Genomic DNA, 24,761 nt, shown 5'->3' on the forward strand with positions numbered 1-24,761 from the left:
AAGGGGTGGAGTATTAACTGCAACTGGAATTGGAGACGTGCAAATCGAGTTATCGGTAGAATATGGAGGTTGCACCCTAACTTTGGCAAATACGTTGTACATCCCGGAGCTGGAGGGAAATTTGCTATCAGCAAGCCAAATTACTGATAAAGACGCCAGCATCTTACTCGAGAAACATTCCGCGACGATAGAAAGAAAAGACGGGGCACAAATAGCAATAGGACGAAAAGAACAACGTCTCTATTACTTTCATGAAACACAACCGAAGAAGGTTGCCAACAAAGCCACGTCAAAGACGCTAGACTTATGGCACCAACGTTTGGGTCACTTACATGTTACGGCTGTTAAAGAAGTGTCAAACAAAAGTAATATACAACTAGACGTCATGGAAGAGAAGATCTATTCCAAATGCGAAACATGCATGGAAGGAAAATTGAAAGCTACTCCTTTCCCGAAGAAAAGTTTCACTAAAGAAGAAAAACCCTTACGATTGGTTCATACGGACGTTTGTGGTCCTATCACGCCGATATCGAAGGGAGGCAAGAAATACTTCGTGACTTTTATAGACGACTATTCACTATACACGGAGTTGAGGAGAAAATTGACGTGTATAGACGAAAAGTAGAAAATGCTCAAGAAACGAAGATAGGCACTTTACGAAGTGATAACGGGGGAGAATATATGGGAAATTCGTTCAAGGCGACGCTTAGCGAACTCGGAATTGACAGGCAATTGACGATACCTGGAACTCCTCAACAAAATGGTGTTGCGGAAAGAGCAAACCAGACCCTCCTCGACACGGCAAGATGTTTGCTTTTGCAATCCGGAATGCCAACCCAGTTCTGGGCCGACGCTTTATCAACAGCAACATACATAAGAAACAGATGTCCAACCGCTATTAATCAAGGAGAGACCCCGTACGAACTATGGAAAGGGGAGCAAGCAAATATATCGCACTTACGTGTCTTTGGTTGCAGAGCTTGGGCTGTAAATAAACATAGGACCAACAAGTTTTATCCAAAAGGCATTGCCTGCATTTTCATTGGATACGACGCGAACGCTAAAGCTTATCGACTTTGGGATTCAGAAGCGGACATTGTATTTATAAGTCGTGATGTGAAGTTTGAAGAGGACGTCTTCCCTATGAAAATCAAGCGTGAAAGCGATTTGAAAGAACGATTTTTAGAAGATAACATGTGGTGCATGTTAGAGTCAGAAAACAAATCAGCTAATGTAGAGGAAAATGAGAACAATGAAATTGATGAAGATATAAATGTTCAAGTAATCAGCGAAGAAGAATCTGACATAGAAGAGGAAGAAGAAATGGAAGAAGATAACGCATCATTGCAACCCCTAGAAGTACAAGAACAAGCTCGTGAAATACAAACAAGATCGGGAAGACAAATTAACCCACCTACTTGGACGAAAGACTACGACATGAGTGAAGACCCAACTTGTTCAAAAGCTCTTCGAAACCCGACGATCTTGTTTAACACAGTTACAGCACGAGTTGATCCTCTAACCGCGAATGAAGCACTATCGACGAAAGAAAGTGGAGAATGGCGAACGCTATGATGGAAGAAGCAAAGAATTTACTTCGAAATGATTCCTTCCAGTTTCTAGCTCGACCAAAGCAAAGAAAAACCGTGAAAGGAAAATGGATATTCAAAACAAAGTATGATGAACAAGGCAACCTGGCCAGATACAGAGCCAGACTAGTCGATCTGGGCCACACCCAAAGGCAAGGATTGGACTACGATAAAACATACGCTCCCGTAGTGCAAGCAAAGACGACCAGAATTCTGTTTGGAATTGCCATGGAAAAAGATTGGAATATGCGGCATATTTAAATGCGCATCTTGAAGAAGAAGTTTACATGGATATGCCGGAGACTTTTGAAGAACTGACCGACGAATTACGAAAAACCTTCAAACACATACCGTCTAGAGAAGCTTTTAAACAAGATCGTCAAGGCCGATATTTAAAGCCACATCGCATCCATACGCCATTCCTTAATCAATTTATTCGTATTAAAATCGACTCTCCCTAACGAATTTCCTTTTTATGTCCGAAACAAAGTCCATCTAAAACACGGACATTTCCTCCATAAATCAATCCTTAACAACCGTTTCTTGAAAAAGCGCTTCCCGTGCCTTTATCTTCCTTACTCTTATCCACTCTATCTAAAGCATCTCTGTTTTTGCCATCAGACATTTTTGTACACTAATATATTAGAAAAATTGGAATATATTTAAAATCAAACGTAAAAAAAAACCAAAAGATTATGCTCACCTGAATTCTTTCTGAACTTCACTCCGTTCAACACAAACAAACACAAAAATTATGTTAAACGTATTTAGTTTTAAGATTAGAGAAATTGGAATATTTAAAATCAAACGTAAAAAAAGCGTAAAAAATCAACCTTCTCTCGCAAAATTTTACTCGTGGTATGCAAAATTGTAAGCTATTTCAGAGAAAGTAAGTAAATAAATAATAAAAAGGGGAAAAATCCAATGAAGAAAGTCGTACACTCATGAATATAGAAATAAATACTTCAACAATATACTGATGAAGTTGAGAGGAATGGCAAATCACGGCTATTCCATATTCATCGGATATATGAATAACCTAAGGACACAATGAGATCTCGAATCTACGTAGCCGAATGTATGAAAAATTCCCCAAGTATATACACTCATGAATATAGCAATAAATATTCGAGAGGGCCGGTAGGCCCTTCTAGACAAGATCCCACACCTCCCGTAATGCTAAATTCACAGATTTTTGCCGATTTTCCCATAGGAATAACATGGGGTTTTTGATGCTCCTGCACATCGAATCATTTAAAAACTAAAGCGAAGTTACGTTTCGGAATACTTTTAAAATAACAAGTAACTATTCAAGGTGTGCCTTTTTCAAGTTTCATCAAAATTAATTAAGTCTAAGTATGTTAATTTCATTAAAAATGTAAGTACCTCAAAAGATTATTCTACAGCAGACGACGCTAATTTGCCATTTCACCGCCTTGAAACTTTAACTTGATATTTTTCAATAAAAATAACACTATATTTATTAAATATTTCTCTGGCGGGTCTAATTTTCGTTTAATTATGTGTCTCGGTTGAAATTCTATACTTAAGATACCTTTTTAATTTATATTTTAGATGTTAGTTTCGACATAGGCTTAAGTTGCCTTATTTAGGCCATGGACTTATAATAGAAGCTTACGCTTCATGGATATTTCACTGTAGCCTTCAGTAGGGCATTTTGATTTTAAACACATTTATGTCATAAAATTCGCGCGGGTGGGGACTGGGGGGGGGCTGATGACGTAGAAATTGAGGCAAACTTTTTCTTTCGGCGCGCGTGCGTGCGCGCTTTTCTAAAAATAATTTCGCGCGCGCTATTAAAAATTACTACTCGATCACGTGAAAAACTTCAACCCCCCTCTGAATTTGCCTCAAATTCTACGTCACAAACGCGCTTGCCAGGCTGGTACTATTTCAGACGAGGAATAAATGTTGTGCGCGTTTTAAGGTGAGTGAAATATAAAGGATGCGTAAGCTTCTATTATAAATCCATGCTTAGGCAGACTATTGAGTGAGTCTATGCAATGGGTGATTGTAAAAGCTTGAAGGATAGATGGATCAGTGTTGGAAATAAGGATTTTATTAAAACTGGACCTGTGGCCTAGGTATTTTAATTATAATAACTGGCCACGGTGCCACTCACTGTAAACGTACAAGGGCAGTGAACGCAATGTCATGGATAATCGCAATCGTAAAGTGGACTGTAAAAGATACGGCTTTGATAGTTTAAAAATCGTGGCAGGATGTTGGTTTTGAAGTTGACCATAAAGCTCGGGTTCTAAAACGAATTGTGAGCCGTATCTCATAAGAATTAGTAGAAGTGTAGAGCCATTTTTAACCTCGACCTAGAAGTGAAAAATTTCGCATTTCAGGCAATAAATTGATTTATAATAGATTAATACAAATGCAGACTGAAGGAACAGATATTATTTAAAAAAAAGGACTTGGTTTGCCCAAGCCTAAAAAACAAAACGATAAGAGTTTTTTCCAGTTGAATGAAGCTCGGATATTTTATTATTCTATATAATTTTAAAGACAATCCGTATTTTACTACTCTTTAGAATTTAATTCAATCTCCTGATTTTACTGGTAATGGATTTATTTCCTATAAATTAATTGAAATAAAAAATTACTTATCTCAGATTTTTCAACAACAATTCCATTTTCGTAAAATTTTATCATGAAAAATCTGAGATGAGTAATTTTTTATTTCAATTAATTTATAGGAAATAAATCCATTACCAGTAAAATCAGGAGATTGAATTAAATTCTAAAGAGTAGTAAAATACGGATTGTCTTTAAAATTATATAGAAAAATAAAATATCCGAGCTTCAGTCAACTGGAAAAAACTCTTATCGTTTTGTTTTTTAGGCTTGGGCAAACCAATGTAAACTTATACCATATACACCGAATGTAAACTTATACCTTATTCACCGAATGTAAACTTATACCATATACACCGAATGTAAACTTATACCTTATTCACCGAATGTAAACTTATACCATATACACCGAATGTAAACTTATACCATTTACAACTTATACCATATACTTATGGTACCGAAGAACTGGTTTCTCTCCGTTTCTTCACCCATTTCTTCGCTTAACGAAAAAATCTCGGATTTCATATGAAAGCTTCTTGGCTATTTGGATAGCATGCTTGCATTGTGAGCGGTTGGGCCGGGGTTCAAAACCCCATCCGGCCTCGAAATAAATTTCTTCATGTAATTAAATTTAGAAGCCCACCTGGAAATTGAATAGTCGACTATAAGGAAGAAAATCTTTTCTAGCGTCGTTCAAAAATGACGAACGATACTGCCAAAGGTGGGACTGGGCACTACTACTACTTCACGGCCCCAGTGAAACTAATAGCCTCATCGTATAAATACGATGTGGCTAAAAAGAAGATTGTGTGGAAACTGAACAAAAGCATTTATGGCTTACGTCAGTCAGGTCGTCAATGGAACAAGCACATTGACAAAATACTGAAGGAAAAAGGTTTTAAAAGATCCAGAGACGACCCTAGCGTGTATCATATGCCTGGTCATGAACTCGTAATAACGGTTTATGTCGATGACTTAGTGCTGTACGGAACAGATGAAGAGATTTCGAGAATGAAGGCAGCCTTATCAAGCAACCTTGAAATATAAGATCTATGAGAAGTAAGACACATTCTTTCCATGAGAATAAGTAAAACCGTAAATGCAATGACCATGGATCAAACACGCTACACGGAAGCATTACTAAAAGAAATGGGTATGGAAAAAGCGAAAAGTGTCGCAACACCTTTATGCTTGGGAACTAAAGGTACGTCCACACTAGGCGTAAATTTTCGCTCGCCACGCTACGTACGCTACGCTCGCCACGCACGCCGAGAAAAACCACTGTCCGCACTTGGCAAATTTTCGCGCCAACCGCGCTGGGCGAAGGAGGCGAAGAGAGAAAAAATGTTCGCCAAGTTGAACTTTTTACGTCGGTGTCGCCGGCGTTGGTGGCGTACATCCAATCGGCGAGAGTCTCTAGCTCACGTGAGAATGTTGTCTGCCTTCTATATTAAAATAGCGCCTGTTTGTAGCAAAGTAGAACGATTAGCTCACGCAGTTAATTAAATAGTTTCACTGCTTTTAATTCAGAAACGTAAACAAAACGTAAATAAACGAAGAATACGGATTAGAGAAGTTTTTAAGGATAGGGAATAGATGGCGATTTTAAAAACCTAATTTCCAAAGATACAGGGATTATCTTTTTGTTGAATAATGTCGATATACACCAACCCAATTTGACTATTTGTCATTAATATCGAGGGTAATTAAGGACATGTTCATATTTAAGTCATTCACGACGATAGACTATTCAAATAAGCACCGTATATATTTTTTCAAGCAGACGACATTCGCACGTGAGCCAGAGACGCTCGCTGATTGGATGTACGCCACCAACGCTGGCGAGACCGACGTAAAAGGTTCAACTTGGCGAACATTTTTTCTCTCTACGCTTCCTTCGCCCAGCGCGGTTGGCGCGAAAATTTGCCAAGTGCGGACAGTGGTTTTTGTCGGCGTGCGTGGCGAGCGTAGCGTACGTAGCGTGGCGAGCGAAAATTTACGCCTAGTGCGGACGTACCTTAAGTACGAAGCTTGTACAGAAGGGCAAGAGCTCAGCGAAAATATGGCATATACCTATAGACGTGCGGTACGAAGCCTGCTGTATCTGGCTACACATACCAGACCAGACATAGCGTTTGCTGTTTCATTTATGAGTCAATTGAGTCAAACTCCATCAAAGGATCATTGGAACGGTGTCCATCACATCCTAAAATACCTAAATGGGACAAAGAAGCTTGGCCTAGTATTTAGAAAAACGAAGAAGTCGTTACAAGTGTATACAGACGTAGACTGGGGTTCCAATATTATGGATAGAATGTCCTTTACTGGCTATACATTGATTCTAGCAGGGACTGCTGTGAATTGTACCAGCCGAAAGCAGAAATGTGTCGCACTTAGCACAGTTGAAGCGGAATTCGTCGCTTGAAGTGAAGTAGCGAAAGAATGCTCATGGATTCGACATTTTTTGGAAGAACTAGATCTTCGACCTTTGATTGGACAAAAGTAAATCGACGTGAATATTGACAATCAAGGCGTTATCAAGTTGGCAGAAAACCCAACTACTTCTGATCGGTCTAAACACATACCGATAGGAGATGCCTACTAACAAGAACATCATGTGATACAGAACGGTATGCGAAGCAAGGCTATTCTCTGAATACTGTTGATTATGGTGATCATTGTTTTATTTTGATCATAACGCCACCAGGCTCCAGCAAAGAGAATATACCAAGAGGAGCGGAAGCTCTAGCATTTTTTGGTAGCCTTGAGTTTTAGGATTCTAGTTCCGGTGAGCCACGTGATCGCGAAGTCCGCGTCGTCTATTCCGTAGTCTGCTAAAGTAGGGTTAGCTTCCTTAGATCAGACAACGATGTCGTTAACACTATGGGATGGTTTGAAAAATGTCGAAGGTAAGTTAAACCTTAACGCTGAACTGAATTTTTAAAAAAAATTTTAATGAAACGATGCAATATTTTTTCAAATAAAAACAAAACTGCTAATCAGTTTTTTTCTTTCTCAGTAGTATCCACTTTGGTATTTCCTCCTAACGCTTCTAAAACAAATCCTTTCAGAGATTCTAGCTTGTCAATGTTAGATTGATATAATCATAAAGATGGATTATTGTTCCTTCCTCCGGCAGATCTCATTCTCCCAAAATATTTCTCTAAAGGATCTTGATTTAAATGTTGCGTAAGAATATAGGAAGCACCTTTCTTTAAAAAGAATTTAATAATGGACGCAGTTGACTTGGCTGGTAAAATATTAATTATTAATGAATCCTTATTTATTTAATGCATTTTATTTTTTTGTGCATATTGTTTTTGTATGCATTACCTGTAATTTTTAAACCTTCAATTGTTTCTTTGCTGAGTTACATTTTGGCCCGTTCTGTAGGAGAAAATTTCCCAGTTCGACAAAACACCTCATGTTCCCAATTATCCAGATATTGTATGAAATCCTCTTCCAGCCACTATAATTTAAAATTGGTTAAATGTGTTTGGCTAATTTAATAGAGCTTAGTTATAAGAACCTATATAAGACCTGTGACAGTAAAAGCATAGGTTTCCATAACACTCATTAATTTCTCACTAGATGATTATACTCTTGCCAATAAGGCAATGATGTGACCAGTTATGAGAAAAACCTTCGATAACAGTCCAAGTCTGTCACTTTACGTTCTCAGGTCTAATATAGGTTCTTTTTTAAAAGTTATTACTTTTTATCTTTCGTCATTTAAGCATCTGAACGGTGCTTTGTCTTTTTTCCTATGTTCAAAAACTTCTCTGCAGTTTTTGACATTGCATATGTCAAAAAACTTGTTGAAGGTTCGTATAAAGTTTACGGTTTCGGGGTACTTTTTCTTCCCAAAGCAATGTTCAATAGCGCAGGCGACAGTCTCACTGAGAACCTGCACGGCGTAATTCACTTTCATTTTTGCATATGAATTCAAGTAAACATGAGAGTAGCTCAATTTGGTAACGTGTTTAAATTCTCCTTTTCGCCGTAATTGATAATAATACAGTTTAATTATGGTAGTCCAAGAAATATTTTCGTTGTTCTTCCACATATTACGTATTTTGGATTCTACTGAACTATTGCTGAAACAGTTTCGTGTAGTTTTTATGAGATGCGGTGCATCCGATATGAAGAATCGCTCCTCATCATTAGCAAACAAATTTAGGGTGCAGAATTTTATAGGAGAACCATCTTGACTAGTTTGATTAGCTGCTTCTCAGCACATCTTGAAATATTTCCGGTTTGACGAACAAACGTCTCCAACTATTCCAAGTATACGAAATCCACTATTTTCAAGCTTTTCTATAGCTTCTTGCATTATAAAATAGATTTCGTTACTACTGACACCAGTCGTTGCGAAATGAGCGAAGGGTATTTGGATGTTATTTGTAACACCCCTTAACATAAGTTGTAAAACTTGGGTGGCTAGTGGTGGAGTTTCATTTCCGGCAACTTCTCTTTTCTTATCATCCAGACTATTCATGTCAAAACTGATGTCTTTGAATCCTGTTAAATTACCACTGTTCTTATGGCACATCAAATCTTCTTTGATTTTCATCTCATCCAGTAGAATGACAAAATATCGGTCCCAGTTGGGACGATTCAAGATATTGGTTGTCTTAACCATGTCAAGAAATTTTTCTTTATGAAAGCCTGATTTGGAAGTAACCACGTGTCTCTCATTGTACAAGGTTTTCGTAGTAGCAGGAAGCCCACTCTCAAATTTAAATTCCTTATAGGAAAAATAGGAGTTTTTTTCCGGAATTATAGGATTTTATAGGAGAAAACATGTGTTTATAGGAAAATATAGGTCTAAAAATGCTCTAATATAATACAATTTTGGGCTTAAACTATGTAGAAAAATCCAAAAAAATCAAAAATAACAAATTGGATTTTACTTTGAAAACTCAGAAGAACTTAATTAAAATATAACATAATATAATATATAAAAAATCCTAAGCGAGCTCCACAATTTCGGTGTCTATTCAAATGTGATCTCGATAAAAAAAGCTAAATTTTGACAAATTTGATGCTAAACTATACGAAAACTTCGACTAAGTCAAAAATATAGGATATTATAGGACCTTTCATCAAATTATAGGATAATAAAGGACAGGTTCAAAAATATAGGAATTTATAGGAATTATAGGACCGGTGGGCTCTCTGTAGTAGGTAAATGGATGCATCCAGATTTTCTCAGAACTTCATACGCTGATTTGGATTTATTCTTTAAATAGCAACACCATTTTAAAAAGGTCTTATCCCACCTCATGCCTTATTTAGACCTGTGCATCGCTTTTAGTTGTTGCCTTATAAATACTGCCGTAAACGAACCAGTTGGTGCCATTTTTAGTTTGTCTTCCAAAAATTCTTTCATTGTTGAAACTGCCGCTTTCGGTTTTTGGTAGTTTGAAGACAGAGTCAGGTGATTGTTTCTTTTTTCGCAAATCTGACGGATTATTAGTTTTGGCATTTCGAGTTTGCCGGAGAAATCTTCGGTATCTACCGCAAGCGTAACATCTTTTTACATTGCCAGGGATTAAACGGTCACAACGCTTACTGAATATTGATTGGAGTTTCTCACAATAGTATCCTTTTCTGACGTCTTTAGTTTTAGAATGGTTAAACGAATTAATAAAATCTTTCACAGTGTTCCCAACACAAATGTTAAAGTTTTTCACCTTGTGTAAAAGTGAATATATGTCATAATTATCATTGATAACAAAATCTGGATACACACTGTTAACATTCAAGCATTTCTCCAATGAATTTATCGATAATTCCTTATTTTTGGTGATAATACACTCAATAATCTCCAAACCGTTGCTCATTTTACAAAACCGGACTCTGTCATCCAAAAGTTCCAAGTATCTGAAAAGAAATATTGGGGAGGGAAGCCCCACCCAAAGCCAGAGAACTGAATTCAAATACACAGGTGGACCACAGATAAGGAGTCAAGGAAAAAACATATTTATTAAGTCCCGACGGGGATAAGGGGACATGCCCACTTTGGGGAAAATTAGTCATCATGACGTACAACAAAAAAAATAAACGAAGAAAAATGTTTTTTGTATTATGAAAAACAAGAGAATAGGGTTTGTTGATACAGTTGATCACTAAATAAGAAAATGGAGTCGGGAATGACTCAAAAAATGGCGGTTTTCAAAACTATTCTTCCGGGGAAAGAGGGGAACAACACTGGGTTCCAACAAGAGAAAACAAATGTTACAGAGACGGTCAATATGACCCAATTATCAAAAAAAAAACAAATAAACTAATCGGATAATCCGGGAAAAACTAATCCATCCTCCTCCGGGCTTAACTGGAATGGCGGAACAACTTCTGAGAACTTGACCACAAAATAGCGGCTACGTCCGCGACCAGTAGTGCTTTAGCTTGCGCAATCCGTTGGATCATAGTCAAGGCCAGTCCAGGGGATGGTACGGCGGAGGAGGCTCGGGTCAGGGCAAACATCGGTGCCCCTGACTGCGCTAGCAGGCGCGCCACCGGGAGTCCGTGGAGGAACCTATACATATAACGCGGCTCCATAGCCGGGGATAGCGCAAGGTGTAGACGTGGGAACCGGGCTAGGAATTTGTCAGCCACGTCACGACCGCCGGAAAAATTGAGTAGAACAATGACGTGTCCGGGAGGGAGTTCTTCGCCTAACATGCGGTAGCATGTTTTAAAGACATCTTTTTCGGGTTGCCCTTCTCGGCATTGAATTAATATCGGGTAGTCATAAGTCGTGGCTACGCGCAACTGGCGCCGGTAAGCCTGAATTTGGATTTCCGGGGGGCAAATATCTATGACCCGGGAAGAATCTAAGCCAATGGCTCCGATCGCGCGGACCTTGGAGAATGCCAGAGCATTAATTAAATATTTTTCGATAAATATGCTTTAGCGTACAGGGGCGGGATGCCCACTGCACCAAGAACCCCGGGATTTGCCAGGACGGATTGCATGAACTCCACGTTGAGTTCACCAGGGATAGCCCCGAAGTGGGATATACACCCTTTAAAACCTTCCGGGAAACGTTCTGGAAGGGCTCGGACGTGCCGGGAGAAATTCTTCAGATCTGTTCCAGTCCGAGAAGCGTAATACGGGAGCGAACAGAAAATGTCCACATAGCGGAGGTGTGGTGCCGCTTCATCTGTACTGTTCGGTGATGTATCTTCTGTATTAGGGATGGCTAGGGCCTGCTCCTCCACGGATGGGGTAGGTGTGGTAATCACCTCTGACGCTTGAGTGTCCTCCGCCCTCTCTGTTTCCTCAACTACCAGCGGGGTAGCCGACGCTTGAGCTACGCATGGGGTAGGTGTGGCAATCATCTCTGACGCCTGAGTGTCCTCCGCCTTCTCTGTCCCCTCAACTACCAATGGGGTAGCCGACGCTTGAGCTACTTCCCCATTTTCAATCTCTCCGGTGACGTCAACTACTAGTGGTCGAGTCGACACGTAGTTAGGGACGTCGTCCTCATCGCTTGACGATGCGTCCATGAGACCAAAAAGTTGGCCCCAATAAGTCTTTGGGCGTGAACTGGCCATGGCCTGAAAGGTAAAAAGGTGGACTATAGACAGTTAGTCTCATCACGTTCTAATCGACAGGTCCATGCAAATAAAAATCAACTTGTAGTCCGACTGGTCGCTTCACCATAGAGCATGTCGGATGATCTCTAATGGGGGATACGCACACGGTTCGGGCTTCATACTAAAATTCTGCATGCCCAACCGACGGGCTTGGTCGCGATGGGTACCGAGAAAAGCCGCAATTTGTTTGTACGACCGCAATTTTTCTTTTATCGGTTCTGGTGTGTAATAATATACATCCCCAATTCGACCTCCGGTATCTTTTCTCAAAACTATTTCCCTTTTCCACCCATATCGAAAATGAGCCATTAACAGATCATCCTGATCCACTGTCCGCAACACCGGGTCCTTTTGAATACCGCGATTCCGCCTTCCCTCCCCGGAAGGGCCTGCCACCGCTAGGTCTACCCCTTGCTCTTCCTGTTCCTCAACTCGACCCCGGCGTCGGAGATTATATTCCCGCCGTGGTATCGGGGTGGGAACCGAGTCGTTATCTACTGGAATGTTAAGATTGCAAGATTGACTTATCGTTCGTAGGTTCCTGGTTGGCCGTGCTGGTAGAGTGTTCCCGTTGACTGCGGAACACCCCCAGGCCGGATCAGGGGCTCACTGCAGGGTGTTCAAATTCCCACGTTGTGCAGAAGGAACACCCAAAAAACGTACATCAGCCAACAAGTCCAGTAACATAAAAAAGTTCACTCGGTGAAAACGTCCGTATGAAACACAAGTCCGTAGTAAACGCAAAGCCGGAAAATAAAGGCGCGAAATTCAAAAGTTGTTCCTCACTCGGGGCACCATTTGTAATCGCGCGCTTTCCACAGAGACCCGAAAACACACGACTACGTAATTCAGTTAATAAATATATTTATTATAACGTTAATTCGGTTAATTTAAATATACATTCCGTTAGTAAATAAATAATTAATATATTCCGTTAATAAATAAATAATTAATATATATTCCGTTAATAACAGTAAACAAGTAATAAAGTCAATTAGTTTATAAAATAACATTAACTGGTTCTAACTCCGGTACTCCTCCAACTGCCCTGATTCCCGGGCTACCTTTGAATTATATCCCCTCGGGACTCCGGGGATCAGCCAATCCGGAGGCGAGCAGACGACAGGTCCAAGGTTCAGCTTTCTGGACCATCTAGCAGGAAACTCCGGTATCGGTATAGCTTACTCCCTCTGGTGGTGAACCCTGGTAAAGGGCTCCCCGTTACATCCTCCCCCTCTGCAAGAAAGAAGCAGCGGCCCCGGGTGCAAGGGGAAACAGCAGTTTAAGGCCGCCCAGTTTGAGGGGTTATCGTTTTCAAGTCGAATACTTGTGGATGGATTGTACTAGAACTTTCAATGGGTGGATTAACTAATACTTTTATGGTACTAGACGCCATAACATCAATTAAAGGGACTGGATCTGGGGTTTCGAGTGTTGGCCCATGGAAACCTTCGAAATGCCGAGCACATAACTGACTGGACTTTGTCACATTAGTTAACGAGAAAAAGGAACGACCACACGCCTCAACCCACCGCTCGGTGTTTAACTGGACATGGAAACCGTATAAAACTATCTTGAGGAGAACATGTTTGTTTATTTTTCACACTCGAAGGACCTTGCCTTAAACACGCACCGTAACAACATCTATATCTCGGTGATGCCATTTAAATAAGCACCTAGAAATAGTAGATGAGTAAATTTTAATCTTTAACAATTAAATTTAATAATACAAAAATATTAGAATTAAAAAATATACTTACTTTTCTCTGAATACTAGCGCACTAATCAACTGTTCTGTAGCTTATGTTAACACTAAGACTCGGCTCTAAAATTTTGTCGATATGCAGACGACGTATTCCAACCAATGAGAGGTGTAGTGAATAAGCCAATCACGAGAAACCGGATGTAGTTCCCTAAACCTCAAAGCCACCAATTTCAAAAGCCTTGGCAAAGGCTAAAGCTCCGCTCCTCTTGGTATATTCTCTTTGGCTCCAGCACCGTAAACCGGAATGCGCTCGATGGCACCCTTTTAAATGCGTTTAAGGGCTGTCTTTTCAACCCCCATGTTGCCCGAGCGAAAAGGGCCTGGTCATGGGTTATTGAGGTAATCCGTTTTTTTATCCATTTCAGATGTGGCAAGAAATTAAGTTTGCAGTCCTGAATAACGCCAAGGTAAGTGATATGTTCCGTGTGTTTGAGTGTTATACCCACTAACTTAAAAATTGGGTTGCGAGGCTGTTTCGCTTTCTTCTTAAGTCGTTTAGATTTTTGGAAGGTCAGGACTTGGGTTTTGTCGTGTGAAAAGGTGAGTTTGTTGTCTTGCCTCCAATTGCTGAGTGTTTCGTCTAAAGCGAGACGTAAATTTGCTGTGATCATGATCAACAGATCATCGGCGAAAGCGTTGGCGTCAGTGTCTTCAAGAAGGGCTTTATTTAGGATGTTATCCATAATAATATTCCAGAGCAGAGGCCCACAACAAGAACCCTGTGGGCAGCCTCTAGTTACAGTCCTCATTATGGTAAATGTTTCCGTGGATATCGTTACCTGACGGTCTCGAAGAAAGTTTGCAAACAAGAAATAGAGATTTCGCGGGCACTGCCTCTGGCGTAGAGAATGCACTGTTAAAAATAACTGTTTCTTCCAGTTGAATTACCGTAAAATTTCAACAAGTAACATCCAATACCAGATATTACCGTTGGATTAACAGGATATTTACTATAAGCAACAGTAAAAATGTAATAATTTTAGTAACTGTACATTTAGCAGTAAATGTTCAATAAATAACAAGAAAGTTACTGTTATCTCAAAATACCGTACCATTAACAATAAAGTAATAGTAAAAATACTGTCGATTAAAAATACTGTAAAATCAACACTAAGTAATAGTAGAAACATTGTCGTTTAGAAATATCATAACATCAACAATAAATTATCAGTGATCAACTGTGAGGATGCTGTTAGGTTAGGAATAGTATATCAACAATGGTATTCTTTGCATTGGGTTTCGTACTACCCCAAATGAAATAAATTCAAATAAGTTCACCTTTTTTATCTGTTAGGATATTATTTACTATTATTACAATTTACGACATTGGACAACAACTAAGCGTAACAAATCGGATTAACCAGCATTCTTCCGCGTAATTCAGTGATGCCAGATTGAGGGAAATTTTCCATATCTAGGGAAATTTGTTTTACTGGTATTGGATTTATTTCCTTTAAATTCATTGCAATAAAATTACTTATCTCAGATTTCTCAACAAGAATTTCATTTTCCTAAAACTTTTTATCTAAAAATTTATTTTTACCTCTCCGAGTGACGATGACGTCACGGAGAAGTATTATACTGGACGTATCTCTGCGTCCGTCAGTCTGTCACCGCGTTAGCAGTTGGCAAATCGGAGCAAACGTGTTCGCAATTTCCGGACCGCATTCGCAGTACACAGAAATTCGGAAAACTTAACTTCATCGCTATATTTATCTTACTTAACGTCAATCGTTAACTAGCCGTTATAACTTCAACTGCTGGCGAACTCTTTAACCCAATACCAATAAATATTTATTGGATTCTAACAACAACACCATGCACTAGTCTTTCGTCTATACCAAATAGACACCAATCTGCGACATTAGCTTCTACTGCGTCTACGTCGTTAAGTTTAAGATGTACTCGGCGAGCGGCTAGGCTCATTTTATATACCTCACTGTGAATCGATCACGTTATATACCCTAAATTCACGAAAATTCTGAAAAAGGTGTTCGCTAGGGGTCAAACGTTAACCATAGCTATGTTTAAAATAGTTTTAGGAATGATGTTTCTTGCATCGACTTAACTATAATTAATCTAAAATACAGACGATTAAAATAATTAATATAAGATATATTTATTTAATTATTTAAGATAAACTTCTTTCTTCGGAACGATACGATTGAAAGTTTATATAGAACGAGTAATGAAGATTGCATCTGAATCGAAACACTATACGCGTATTAAAGTTAATATAAAGCGAGTAGGATGAAAAGATCTCTAACAAAACCATAGGCTAGCCACCACCCCTCTATGCATTGTAAAGGCGTTAGATAAGTGGCAATAAGTCGCAAGATGACTTGGTCCGATTAGCTAGCTAGCTGAACCATAAACATTTTCTTTATGCAGAATATTAAATGAAAATCTATTAAATATGTTTCGACATTACGATTCTTTTAGTAGTTGTGTAGCTATAAAGCTCTGTTTCATTTCAATATTCCAAGAACATCTCTTGATATTAATATTTCAAATTTTGTGTTTACGTTTTAATTCAGCTTTAATGCATTTATATATAGGGTAAACGAAAAATTTAACTTTCATAGTTTCAATGGATGTTAACGCTTACTTTTTAAGTAACTGTTGTTCGAAGTGGATCCATGAATTAAGAATTCCATGGGCTAAAGCAAAATTAGCCTTGATTCATCTTCTCCTTGAGGAGGTCTTAACGGTTTAGAGTGAGCCGAAAGTTAAATACACATTTAAATGATATATATTGGGCCTTTAATAGAAATAATGAGGATATATAGTAAAGGATTAGACACTTTAACCTTTACAAATGAAATTGCAAGATTTATGTGAAAAATAACGTTGTGGTTTCTTTACCGTCATTTTATTTTAAAATAAAAGTAGAGATCAGGTACAATTTACTGTTGACACCACAGTAACGTTTCTGTTAAACTAACTATACTATAATTGTACATATATCAGGTTTTTAATTGCAAGTTTCACGATAAAATTAATGTTGATGTTAACGGTAAAAAAAACCTGTAATTTAACGGTAACTTTCCTGGTAATTTTCTGCCAGTAAAATTGCCGTAATTTCAACAGTAATTTTTTACAGTGTGCAGAATACCTGGAATCCAGACAGGGTCGAAAGTACCTTTGATATCAGTTGCAATAATTGAGGTATATTTATCTGAGTCCTTGTTTTGTCTTATCTGGTTAATGGTTTTATAGAGAGCATCAGACGTAGAAACGCCGTGACGAAACCCAAATTGGTTCTGATGGAGGGGAGAGTTTACATGGAAGAAGTGGTACAAACGATTGATGATAAGTTTATCCAAAATCTGGCTCAATACTGGCATTAGATTGATTGGACAATAGGAGCCCGCCAGGTTAGTTCGCTTGCTTGGTTTATCAATTAATATTAAATTTCATTGTTTCCATGCAGTTGGAAAATATGAGAAGCGGAAAGAGGCGTTATAAAGACCCAGAAAAAGGTCCTGCCGTATCTCGTAAAGCCTTAATATGATTTCAATTGTTAGACCATCGGTGCAAGTAGCCTTGCCTTTAGGTATGGAGGTAATGACTTCCGTAAGCTCGCACAAGTAGATAGGGACAGTGGGAATCTCGTTAATCCATTCATGCGTGCCACTAATTAGATGACGAGGCATTTGGCTATTTTCAGATTTGGACCTGAGTTACTAGGTCTGACTCATCATTAAATAGCCGCGACGACATCTATACTAGTGAGCGATTAAATTTAATTTGAATGTGTGAATATAACATACATTTTAAGCCAGGTAAAAGGTAAGTACAAATTAATTTAAGATTGAAATTGCAACAGGCTAGTGTTTTAATTATTATAACTTTTTAATGTTCTATAGCGTCATAAATTTGGTAAGGATGCAAAAACTCCCAACCAAGGCAACGTTTGAAAGATAGACCACTAAGCAAACTGACACTCTTGGCGAACAGCAAGCCTCTAGCTCCAATTATTACAGGTATAAGGGACATCTTTTTAGACTTGTCCATTTCGCGTCGTAAACTTTCGTACGCGTCAAGTTTTTGATGGAAGACCTTACGGAGCGCTGCTTCTCTGCAATCCCAAGGAATGCCCACCCCCACAATTATGTCTTAATCAACACTGAAAACGAGACCATCGGGCTTGAGACGAGTGCCTTCCCCATCTACTCGTACTCTCTCTAGCTCCACTCTTGAGTTGGCAAGACTCTTGGACAATAAGGCAGGTCTGGCAGATGTGGAAGGCCGTCTCCAATTCGGTACACACGTGTCGATATTGCTTGCTCGCAAGATTGCCAGAGTGCCTGTTGGTCAAACTTCGTGTTGTAAAGAGGCCAGCCAGCCCGAAGCCGAAGAGCCTTTATTGTGTCACGAGGTGACAAGTGTCGACTTAACGGCGACAGCCAAGAGTTACTGGTGGGGCTTTTTCGGAAGGTCTGGATGTCGTTACAACACAGGTTATTTAATTGAGTATTATTGCGGGATCGTCCCGCCGAAGTAATCGTCCGAGGCTTTTGCAGTAGGCCCCAAGAACTTTCTGCTCGACCTTGAGCAGACCGAGACCGCCTTCTCTCCACGGGAGTCTCAGGAGCACGGTGGGAAACCCTACCTGAAGGTGGTACAGTTCCTTCACCACCTTACGAAACGCTTTATCCGCTTGCAAGGAACCCATGAATGGGTTTAAAAGGCACGATAAGACGTACGTACACCGCGGAATAACGTAGACAGTTAATAGTTGATATTTTTGCTTACTTCGTAATGGAGCTTTGATGATTCGGCGCCAAAGCTGTTTGAAAGATTCCAAATCAACGGAAGGCTGCTTGTTGCAGAAAAAATTGAGACCCAGATGTTTGATTGGCGTGTTCGGTGGCTCGGACTCGAGGTAAGTTGTCTCTAGCTTAATTTTCTTCAAGTCAAACTTGAACCTTTTAAGTTTACCGACGTGGTGGAAACCGAAGTACTTGCTTTGGTTTTCGTTTAACTTCAGATGATGACGATCTAAGAACTAAATTACTGTTTGCAGTAACCGGTCTAAGCCATGAGAAAAAGGTCATCTGCATACGCTAGGACAGAGATACTTGTACCAGGGCTTAGAGACACTCCCGTTATGTCCGAAAGTTCCCGAATTAGCTCATCGAAAACGAGGTTAAATAGAAGCGGTGACAACGGATCACCCAGTTTAATACCGCGCCGTAACAAAACTTCTCTCGAGTCAGTTTCACCAAATAGACTGTATGTAGTCTTGCAATCCAAATATAGATCTTGAGGGCTTCCCGAAGGGCACCTGCGTTTAAGTAATGCTGCCATAATTGATTTATGTGAAATTGAGTCAAACGCTTTAGAGATGTCAAGTGCGCATATGTGAAGGCTCTTCGGGGAGCCTTTTGAACTCTCATTACGGACTGCAAGAGCAACGTATTCGTCAACGTACTGGCGTCTTCCGTGAAGCCACTTTGCCAGCGGCAAAAAGAGAACATATGGAATAAGCGTCGTGTTGTGACTTTTGAGAACACCCTATAGATAATTGACGCCAGAGTAATGGGACATAAGTCTCCCCCTGTAGTCGGTTTTAAGGTCTTAGGTATAAAGACCGTTCTCAAGCTTTTTAAAGAACAAGGAATAGAGCCAAATTTGAGCCAATAAAGCCAGAATCGGAATAGAAAGCATGTCCTATTTAGTGATCCCATCACATCCAGAATTTTGGGATCGATTTTATCGCAGCACGAAGTTCTTCGAGAGAGAATGGCGTGATGCTAAAGTAAGTGTCGAAAGGCAGTGCATCAAATGTGCTTCCTTCGTTTGGAGGGAGAGATTCTGCACTGAATATTGGGTCGAAGGTAACATGAAGATCCTCAAGTGGGACCACTGAATTTGACTTTTCTCCATTCTCGATGCGATCAAGCACCGGTTTCGGGGGCACAGAAAACAGGCGTTGAAACTCAGAGTAAAGACGACCTTTACGCTGTTTACGATTTTCGATAGGTGTCTTTTTGATTTTCGCTTAGGTTTAATGACATTTTTCATTTCAGGGTGTTGTCTAATGAAAAATATCGAGAGGAAAGTCGAATAGACGTCGTCGTTCATGTGGTTTACGTTTAGGGAAATCTTCAAGTGTTCAGGAATATCCAGATCTGCCCCAATCTCGGGGAATCTCTCCTTCCATTTGTGTCGTGTTTCAGTGTCTAAACGTCCTCGAACTATCAGAGTCCGAATCCGAATCGCCTCCAGTCGATTCAGTGCCGCAACTTGAATCCGTCCCACTGAGTTCGGACCGAAGCGGGGTTGGATTGCCTTTTTAAAGGGCTTAGTCATCGCGAATGCGCCTATACGTGCGCTCTTCCGTTCGCACTGAATCGCATACAGAGTTCGGCCTTGCAACCGCTCATCTAGATAGAGAGACTCATGAAACGGACTGAACCTTCTCTAATCGCTTTTACTTCCAGGTCGGTCATATGTTCCAGTTCGGAGGTTTTCCAGGTGTGACGATTGCTGGCAACAATTGACTGTGTTCAAAAGCGTGTTTTCGTTTCATATGCTGGCCCAGACTTTGCTTATTTGGCCAACCAAAACCGCATACTGTAAAGACGAGTTCAGTACCAAACGGAGAACGAGGTGTAACGTTTGCGCTGGTATCTCTTGAATAATTCGCGCTCGTGTCGAGGTTAGAGGTATACGCTATAGAGTTATGCTTCTTAAAGCATTTAGAGTAGTGGGATGTAATTGAAGGCAAGAGGTCATACGAGGCCCCACATAAATTACAAGAAAATAAAATCCTCTTGAAGCTATGCTCTTCAAGTGGGATATTACCGCAGGGCGGTGTTTTAAAGTTAGAATGTCGCAAAAAGCGCATTCCAGGTTAAACAAAAAATAGAGTTTATAATCGCCGTGCCTACCAGAAGGTAGATAATTTGACGTAGTGGTACGGTAATTTTCTGCACCCGTGTTCGTGTGAAACCTCACAAAGAGGACGTTTTAAGCCGGTGAAACCGGAATACGCCGCAAGCCGCAATTGACGCCCAAAAAATATCGAACGCCAATTGACCGCCCAGGTATTAGCACAACGCTGACTCTCTAGCCTTGTCCCAACTCTCGCCACGAGAAGGCTAACTAGTTCGGGTTTTAAGAGAGTCATTGTTACTCCCGCCGTTTACCCGCGCTTGGTTTAATTTCTTCACTTTGACATTCAGAGCACTGGGCAGAAATCACATTTGGGCAACACCGATCAACGGCCATCTCAATGTTTGTTTTAATTAGACAGTCGGATTCCCCTGGTCCGTGCCAAATCTGAGTTGGCTCTTAGTTGCCCACCGAAACAGTCGCGCCAGGCACGAGACCCAGCACGCCGCGCAGCTGAAATATTCCACGGGAAGGCCCCGACGCTGTCCCGGGCCCAACCAAACCGTCGCCGGTCGGTCTTCCCCAGTCTTGTTGCAGAGCCACACCCGCTTCGGACCTCAGCCCGATCGGCCCAGCCCTCAGAGCCAATCCTTGTCCCGAAGTTACGGATAGGTTTTGTCGACTTCACTTACCTACATTTTTCTATCGACGACAAGAGGCTGTTCACCTTGGAGACCAGCTGCGGGTATGGGTACGGTCAGGCACGAAAATCACTTCCTCTCACTCGGATTTTCAAGGGCCGACGGGAGTGCTCCGGACACCGCAAGAGGCGGGGTGCTTTAAGGAAACCCCATCCCTATCTCCGGAGAAGCCGATTCCAGGGAGTCGAATCCTTACAAAGGAAAGACAACTCTTCCCGGGACTCCCGTCGACGTCTCCGAGCTCGGTTGCGATACCGCAATGTACCCCCGAAGGGGACGATCTCCGTGTCCGGGTTCGGGAATATTAACCCGAATCCCTTTCAGTCACCAGCGGGACTTGCGAATGAGAGGTCCCGCCTCGGAACGGATTTCTCCTATCCCTTAGGACCGACTGACCCATGTTCAACTGTTGTTCACATGGAACCCTTCTCCACCTCAGTCCTCAAGGTTCTCACTTGAGTATTTGCTACTACCACCAAGATCTGCACCAGAGGCGGCTCCAGGCGAGCTTACGCTCGGCACCTTCGACGCGCGCCTCTGCGCCCCTCCTACTCACCGCGGCTTAAAACACCATGGTTTATTCGGCCGCGGCGCCATCCATTTTCAGGGCTAGTTGCTTCGGCAGGTGAGTTGTTACACACTCCTTAGCGGATTCTGACTTCCATGGCCACCGTCCTGCTGTCTATAACAACCAACACCTTTCATGGGATCTCATGAGCGTCTCGTATCGGGCCCCTTAACCCGGCGTTTGTATCATCCCACAGTGCCAGTTCTGCTTACCAAAATTGGCCCACTTGGCACTCGCATCCAAGTTGCCGTCCGGGCTTCAGTCGAGCAAACCTGACTTCTCACCCATTTAAAGTTTGAGAATAGGTCGAGGTCTTTTCGACCCCAAGGCCTCTAATCATTCCCTTTACCGGATGAGACTGCATTCTCCGAGTGCCAGCTATCCTGAGGGAAACTTCGGAGGGAACAAGCTTAGGGCTTAGGTCAATTGGGTCTCTTCCTCTGGTGGGTCGTGCCTGAGTATATAAGGGTTACAGCCCTGGCCTTAGGTTTAAGTTCCCCTTGATGGGCTCGGTGGTGGGTGGGGAGTTTCCCTTACGAAAAAATTTATAACTTAACTATGGACTTTTCTAAAAACTCGCCCAATCCAGATGGATTAACTTCTGGAAAATCAAATAATAATACCCTTAACTTCTGGAAAATCAAATAATAATACCCTTAACCTCTGGAAAATCAAATAATAATACCCTTGACGATGAAATTGCTAATTCTTCTTTTGATAGTTCAGGTGTTCTCTCTCCTGTCGGAACAAAAAAGCGAAAGTTAGATTTTAGTGAACAGGGTCGTCAGGAGGCCTCAGGCGCAGAGAAGTATAGTAACCTAGTTTACGATTCGACGAGTAGACTGCATACCATAATCACCAACACCGAAAATAAAAAAGATATCCCCAAAGCTATAGGGGGACTATGCTTACCATTTTCGAGGAATTTTATAATGCATTCCAGGCGCAGATCTTAGAAATGGTGCAGTTAGAGGGTCAGGTAGCACTCCTTAGAGGGATCACGTGTACGTCTGAGTGAGACCTGAAACTATTAAAGAATATATTAGTATACCTGATATTCCAGATTTGGGGTTGGAAGGTAATTCTCAGGGTCACACTGGTAAAGGTTTTAAGTTAGTTACCAAACTTAAACGCCCTATCTTAGTACCCCGACTACCTCTCGCAATAAGGCAGGTGAAATGGTTCATTGTAATAACATGGTGGACAACTCAGGAAACATTAGTAATAACAAGATGGCCCAAGGGCTGGGCCTTAATAGTAATTTTACACTATTTCTGAAACACAATCGTGTATCCCTTTAATTTCTAACAACGTCACATTTCAAATAATATTAATGAAACTAAATTGTGCACCCCACTAAAGTATAATTTTTAAAAACCATACGAATCAAATAATGTATTTAAACAAAATCCTGGATCCCCTAAACCAGAAATAACTATGACCGTAAAGCGTCCCCATTTATTTTACGAAACCTAACCTAACCATCCAGCATAATCTCTGATGTATCACGCGCACAAAGTGCGGTAGTGCACGAAAATTATCATCTTGTTTCCCTTCACTCAAAAAAGCCCGCGAGATTTAAACTACCTTTCTTTCCTCTCTCTCCGAGCGGGATGCCCCCTCTCCCTCTTCCCCCTCTCACTAATATACCAGGCAGGCAGTTCTCTCTCTACGCGGAGCTTCGTATCGCCACCGCGTACGCTAGCGATCTCTCTCTCTCATCGTAAGCGTACGTTTCGCGGACGCGACCGGTTTCCCTCTCTTATCGTAAGCGTTCGTTTCGCGGACGCGTCCGGCACAGGGACAGGGGTTTTTGGTGCCGTTTCTTAAATTTTACCGGAATTAAAATTCCGTGTAAAATTAAAAATGGGGTTAACAATAGCAGTAGATGTAAGGAAAAACATAACGAAAACGGTAATAAGGAGAAATATAACACTAACAAAGGTCTAAACCCTAATAGCAAAAATAACAATGGGAATCTAAAACCGAAGGGAAATATAAAGTAAGTGGATCATACCCTAATAATTTACCCGAAGGATCTGTCAGGTAGTTCTACTAACCAGGGGAGTGAGGTACCTGTGGATACAATGAGTTCGATTAGTGAGGGGAATGAGTTATCTATGGATACGAGTTCTACTCAAAAGCGGAATGAGGTACCCGAGATACAATGAGTTCGGCAGATGTTATTAAGCTATTGAAGGAAAATATTAACCCAGGCAGTCTAGGGATCGTTGCCAAAAGTCTTAGACCAGGAAAAAGAAACGGCGTTATTTTCCATTTAGAAACATCTAGTGACCTAGAAAAGTTTAAGGCTAATCTAGAGAGTTCTAGACTAGAGTTCTAGAAAATTAGTGGTCTTAGTAAATTCAGTCCTATAATTATTGTTAAGGATGTTTGCAACGAGTTACTGGAGAAGGATCTAATTGAGCGATCGTTAGTCAGAGTAATGGTACGGTGGTATCCACGGATATTCAGCTCCTTTGTAACTTCGTTTCACGTAACCGCAACACTAATTTTGTGTTAGAGATAGATCCATCAAAATTCAAGACTCTGATTGATATGGGTAAGGTCAAGCTCGGATGGGAGATCGCGGTAACCAAAGATTTTTCTAGAATTCCCCGTTGTTATATGTGTTGTGGTATAGGCCATACATCCAATAAGCGTGGTCGCAAGGTACAGTACTGCACTCCATGTGGGGGCGGGAACATATATTTGATAAGTGCAAATCGGAAAAGAGAAACTGTAAGAACTGTTGTGAGAATAACATAACTCGGAAAACTGAATATGTGAGCCATGGGGCCCTCAATATACATTGTCAGAGCTATGCGTTCGCATTAAATTAAAGAAAGACTCGGGATAATTATGGATAGGTGTCATCCCCCTCTCCCTTTTCGGTCAAATAATAATTTAGGCTTGGTGCCCCTTAGGAATCTTCAGATTAATCTCAATTGATCGATGGCTGCGACTGCTCAGCTGAGACAGCAGATTCTCGCTCTATCAATTGATTTGGTTTTGGTTCAGGAACCATACATTTTGGATGGTAAGCTTTGGTTTTCTTTAAGTACCCGTGCTACATCTGCTTTAGGT

General features: G+C 40.8%; 1 pseudogene; it reads right to left on the bottom strand.

The window, feature by feature from the left end:
• Positions 1–21,115: 21,115 nt before the first annotated feature.
• Positions 21,116–22,179, bottom strand: LOC149615245 (large subunit ribosomal RNA; annotated as a pseudogene).
• Positions 22,180–24,761: the final 2,582 nt, after the last annotated feature.

This window comes from Phalangium opilio, unplaced genomic scaffold (assembly GCF_054372755.1).
Source record: "Phalangium opilio isolate 3A_F unplaced genomic scaffold, DU_Popi_V2 ptg000225l_1, whole genome shotgun sequence".
NCBI classification, from domain to species: domain Eukaryota; kingdom Metazoa; phylum Arthropoda; class Arachnida; order Opiliones; family Phalangiidae; genus Phalangium; species Phalangium opilio.